Source organism: Jaculus jaculus, chromosome 6, assembly GCF_020740685.1.
Source record: "Jaculus jaculus isolate mJacJac1 chromosome 6, mJacJac1.mat.Y.cur, whole genome shotgun sequence".
Classification (NCBI taxonomy): Eukaryota; Metazoa; Chordata; class Mammalia; order Rodentia; family Dipodidae; genus Jaculus; species Jaculus jaculus.
In genome coordinates, this window is record NC_059107.1 from 107,101,000 (window position 1) to 107,106,999 (window position 6,000).

The following is a 6,000-nucleotide window of genomic DNA, read 5'->3' on the forward strand; positions in this document are numbered from 1 at the left end:
TATGCAGTTTCTTTCTGTCTTTCTTTTTTGAGATAGGGTCTCACTAAGTTGTCTTGGCTAACCTACAGCTTTCTTTCTACAGGCTGGCTTTCAACTTGTAGCAATTCTCTTGCCTCTAGTAAATGATGAATTATGTGCACCACTATGCCTGGTTCTGGCTAAGCTATTTCTCGTGGTTGTTGATTTTATTTTGCTTTCAATAAACTGGTATGATCTCCCACTATCCTTTGAGACAGACCTTGTTTTGTGAATTCTTCATTATGATTCCCAATAAGAAATACCATTGCTACAAAAACTTTAAAAATTTCTTTCTGTCACCAATCCCCATATGTCACCTTCACCTTGCTTCTCTTGGAAATAAGAATATTTCTAATAGTATGAGAAATGTCTCTGCCTTCAAGGAAAAGTTCTGTTTCAGGAGCCCTTTGAAGTAATCCTAAATTGTTATTTATTGCTACATTTGCTTCCAGGGTAGATGATTGTCTAGAGTTTATCAAATCTTGCTATACACAAATGTGTTTGGGGCTCAACAGATGGCTCAGCAGTCAACTCACTTGCCTGTAATGCCTAATGACCTGGATCCAATTCCCTAGTATCCGTATATCTGGAGTTCATTTGCAGTGGTTAGAGGTCCTGGCACACCCACTTTCTCTCTTTCCTTGCAAATAAATAAACTATTTTTAAAAGAAATGTATTTTATAGAGAAAATAAACCTTGTAGTTCCAAAATTAACTGTAAAATCTCTATATCCTTGCCCCTACCTATGATCTTTCTAACTGAACTAATGTTTTGCATAATCAAGATGGCATAATTATTTGTAGAAGCAAATATGTGACAAGGATTTTCCTGAAATGGGCCATCTTTTTTTTTTATTTAGATAATATCTGCATTTTTTTTTCAGCATTTTATTTTTTTTATTTAATTTAATTTATTAGTTTTCTTTTCAGTAAATACAGGCAGTTTGGTACCATTGTTTAGGCTCATCTGTGATCTACTCCCTCCCATTAGACCCTCCTTGTTAATGAAAATGGGTCGTGCATTGTGGAGTTAGCCCCCAGTTATTGGTATGATAAATGTCTCTGCAAATCATGACCCAACATGTGACTCTGACATTCTTTCCGCCCCCTCTTCCGCAAAATTTCCCTGAGCCATGTTGGGTTCATTTTTGGTCTGCTTCAGTGCTGAGGTGTTGGGGGCCTCTGAGGCTCTGGCTCTCTGATTTGGTAGGAGTTGATTTTTCTCTGCATTGGTCTCCTTCCCCTTTGTGCTGGAATCCAGTTCACAGGAAAACATCACCCTTGCTTATTTCGCCAGTTGTCCTTAGTTTCAGTTGGGCCCCTTTTGAGGTACGTTGGGGCAGCTCTCTTCTTAGGATCTGTATCTATCTGGAAAAGAGAAGCAGATTCTCCAACAGAGAGTAAGTTAGCACCCGGAAAATTGAGATAACACTTACTTTTTTGATAGACAGTATGAGAGGTGTAGGCCCTCTTGTACCCCATGATTGATGGTAGCTTAATATTGTAGAATGGGCTTGTGTTTGGGTATGGTTCTGACTTGTTTCCCAGCTCCAGCTATGGGTCTAGTACCACTGAGTGGATCAGTTAGCCAAATCAAGAGCAATTGGTTCCTCACCATGGCTGTGTACCACTATTGCACTTGTGTGGGCATCACATTCGGTTATTTGTTGCTAATTAGGTTAAACAATGTGTTGCTTGGACAGATCTTGGTCATTTCCCCCAGTCGCCTATGTAGCACCTTCTGGCACTAGACACGCTGACTGTCTGGGGACTGACTCTCTCCTGGCTTCCAGCCATGTCATTCCATTTTACGCGTCAGCTGCGTATGGAGTCTTCAGCAATAGGCTCTTAGAAATGGGCCATCTTAAGAAATACCAAGAAATATTACAGGATATGGTTAATATTCATTTTACACCTAGATAGATGATAGGTAGCTGGTAGGTAGATAGATAGATAGATAGATAGATACATACATACATACATACATACATACATACATACATAGATAATAGATAAGTAGATGATAGAGAGATGATCAAATATACTTTCAGCCCCAATGATAAGGCCTTGAACTTTTGCCAAAAGATTGTAGGCAGGATTAGCAGTGTAGAAGGCTTACACTGTAAGTCTGGGGCTAAAGCTTAAGAACTGTATTTCATCCATGCCTCTCACATTTTGAGTCACATAGTTAATGGATCTTAGAAGATGAGAGTCTATGAAACAAGCCTGGATTCATACCACAAATTAAAATCAAGCCCAGACAATCACTGCCTCCATCATCTGAAACCCAAGTGAATTCCAACCTACCAAATTTGTAAGAGAAGGAAACAAGTGTGGGTTGTGTGAATTATTTGTGTTGCATGTTCATACATGTGTGGGTATGCATGTGTGTGCATATATACACATGTATACACAACTGTATTGGATAGCCAGAGGTTGACATCACAATTGTTGATCACTCTTCTTGCAGTCAGGTTTGGATTTCTGGCAAAATACATCTGACCAAGAGCAGCTTGTGGGGGGGAAAGAGTTTATTTTTGCTTACAGACTCAAGGGGACACTCCATGATGGCAGTGGAAAATGATGGCATGAGCAGAGAGTAAACATCATCTCCTGGTCAATATCAGGTGGACCACAGCAACAGGAAAGTGTGCCCAACACTGGAAAAAGGAAGCTGACTATAACACCTACAAGTCTAGCTCCAACAATGCGCTGCCTCCAGGAGGTGATGACTCCCAAATTACCATAAGCTGGGGACCTAGCATTCAGAACACTTAAGTTTATGGGGGACACCTGAATCGAACCACCACATTCTGCCCCTAGCTCCCATAAACTGAACCATACATGGTATAAAATGTAATGCATTAAGTTCAACTTTAAAAGTCCCCAAATTTTTATCAATCCTAATGGAGTTTAAGCATCCCCATAATCCAAAGTCTTTTAACTGAGCTGTAATACCAATAAAGAAAATACTCATAATGGATGAAGTATAAACATTCACACTGAAAAAGATGGCACTGGGCATAATATGTATGTATGTATGTATGTATGTATGTATGTATGTATGTATGTATGTTCAACCAGTACAAGATTTAAATAAGGCAAACATCTAACTCTGTAGCTCCAAGTCCAACAACTCTAGTCAGTTACAAGTCTACAAATCTGATAATTCTAACCAGTGACAAGTCTCCAATTCCACCCTTCCAGCTATGCTATTCACAGTTCCAGAAAACTTTGTCCAGTGCCAGCAGCTCTCTTTTGCAGCCATCTCATAGTCCTGCCATCTCCACTGGGTCTCCACTGCAACCCACAGCCCATTCACATGGCTCTATCAGGCCTACTCAGAGGTAATCCAACAGACCTGCTTCACGGTGCCCGTGCTGGTTTGATTCAGGTGTCCCCATATACTTAGGTGCTCTGAATGCTAGTTTCCCAGCTGGTACAGATTTGAGGATTAATGCCTCCTGGAGGGAATGTATTGTTGGGGGCAGGTTTATGGGTATTATAGCTTGCCAGCGTTGGGCACACTCTTCTGTTCCTGCTGTCCACCTGATGTTGGCCAGAGGGTGATGTCCACCCTCTGCTCATGCCATTGTTTTCCTCTGCCATCATGGAGCTTCCTCTCAAGTCTGTAAGCCAAAGTAAACCTTTTTCCCCACAAACTTCTCTTGGTCGGGTGATTTCTGCCAGCAATGCGAACCTGACTGCAACACTGCCCATGGCCATTTCCAAAATACATAACCATATTGCAAATTCAATGATCCTCTCCTGCATTTGTTATACTCCATAATACCAGATGGGCTGCCAATTTGTTAATCCAGGCGGAATAAAGTAGACTTTGAAGAACAGGACACTCCTTCAGCATTCAGACCCCTTCAAAATGATTTTGCATTCTTCCTGTTGTCTCAATGCAGGTCAGCTGGCCAATCTCAATGGTTGTAACCTCTCAAACAATTGCAGCTGAACAGATATCAGTTTTGGCCCAATGATTTCATTTTTTCTGTGCCGTATCCCTCTGCTCACACCAGTCCATTTCTATGCAATGCAACCCTGCACCAGTTCCCAGGACACATGCAAGCAGAATGCTGCAAGCCTCTCACACAAACTGCTCCTAGCTCAGTCCAGGCAAATACCTTTCTCACCCTCATAAGCCAAACCTCACAGTCCATAATTCTTATTGCATTCAGGTCTTTCAATTCTGACAAGAATGGTTCATCAAGTTGTACTTACAGCACTGCAAAGTATCTTTTAGTCCAATATTTCAAAGCCTTCCACACTCCTCCTGCAAATCAGTTCCAAAAGGTCGGAAACCATGCAGTCAGGTTTACAGCACTAATGACCCCACTTATGGTACCAATTTTACTGTTGCAGTCAGGTTCGCATTGCTGGCAGAATACACTTGAACAAGAGCAGCTTTTGGAACAAAACTGGTTTACTTTGGTTTATAGACTTGAGGGGTAGCTCCATGATGTCAGGCGGAAATGATGGCATGAACAGAGAGTGGACATCACTCCCTGGCCAACATCATGTGGACAACAGGAACAGGACAATGTGCCTAACACTGGCAAGAGGAAGATGTCTATAACAACCATAAGGCTACGCTCAATAATATACTGCCTCTAGGAGGCTTAATTCCCAAATTGCCATCAGCTGAGGACCTAGCATTGAGAACACCTAAATTTGTGGGAGACATCTGAATCCAAACCACCTCAACTCTCCACTTTTTTTCCTTGGGTACTTTTTTTGAAACATGATATCACTCTAGCCCAGGTTAACCTAGAACTCACTCTGTAGTCCAGGCTGGCCTTGAAATCTTGGTGATCCTACTACCTTAGCCTCCAAAGTGCTGGATTAAAGGTATGAGCTACCATCCCAGTCTTTCTATCTTCCCTTTTGAGACAATGTCTCTAACTGAACCTAACTGGGCCAGACAAGCTAACCAGCAAGCCTGAGGATTCCTCCTGTCTCTGACTCCTTAGCACTGGGATTACATGACACACTGCTATTCCCAGATTTTTCTTTGTGTGTGTGTGTGTGTGTGTGCTGGGACTCTGAATTTAGGTCCTTACGCATGTTTGGCAAGGTCTTTACACACTTAGCCATCTCCCCACCCCATATTTTTTTTAAACTTTGAGTTGTAAAGAATTTACCAGCATTATTGTGAAAAATAACTTGCTGATAAACAGAGATAGAGACAATTGTTTCATTTGATTGGTGAAATTAGAAAATAATATATATTCATGATCTGTAGAGCTAATGTAAAATTTTCAGTGGGACGAGCACTGTATTTATAATAGGTAATTATTGGGTTTTTCAAAGTTATTTCTTGTTTTCAAATAATAAGTAACTTGTTCAGAGCAAAGTTTCAGATCTATGAGTATAACATCAGGATGAGATGAGATTTCAGGATCATAAGAAAGGGTGATAAAGAATTAGGGAGATTTTTTTAAAAAAAACGTAATAATCTCTATGAGGATGTCATTATTCCTTGCATTTAAGGTATATGATCCAATGCTTACAAAGTTCAGTCTAAGCCTGTTTATTTACAATTTTTAAAGATATTTTAAATATTTTTTTTAATTTTCATGTGTGTGTGCATGAGAGAGAAAGAGAAAGAGAGAGGGAGAGAGAAAGAAAAAAGAAAGAAGCAGAAACAGAGAAAGCGAGACAATAGGCATGACAGGGCCTCCAGCCACAATAAATTAACTCTACCTTGTACATCTGGCTTATGTGGGTCCTGGGTAATTGGACCTGGGTCCTTTGGCTTTGCAGGCAAGTGCTTTAATTACTTATGTATTTATTTGAGAGAGAGAAAGAGGCAGAGAGTGGGAGGGGGGAGAGGGAATGAGAGAATGGGCATGCCAGGCCTCCAGCCACTGCAAACAAACTCCAGATGCATGCAACACCTTGTGCATCTGGCTTATGTGGGTCCTCAGGAATTGAACCTGGGTCTTTGGCTTTGCAGGCAAGCACCTTAACCACT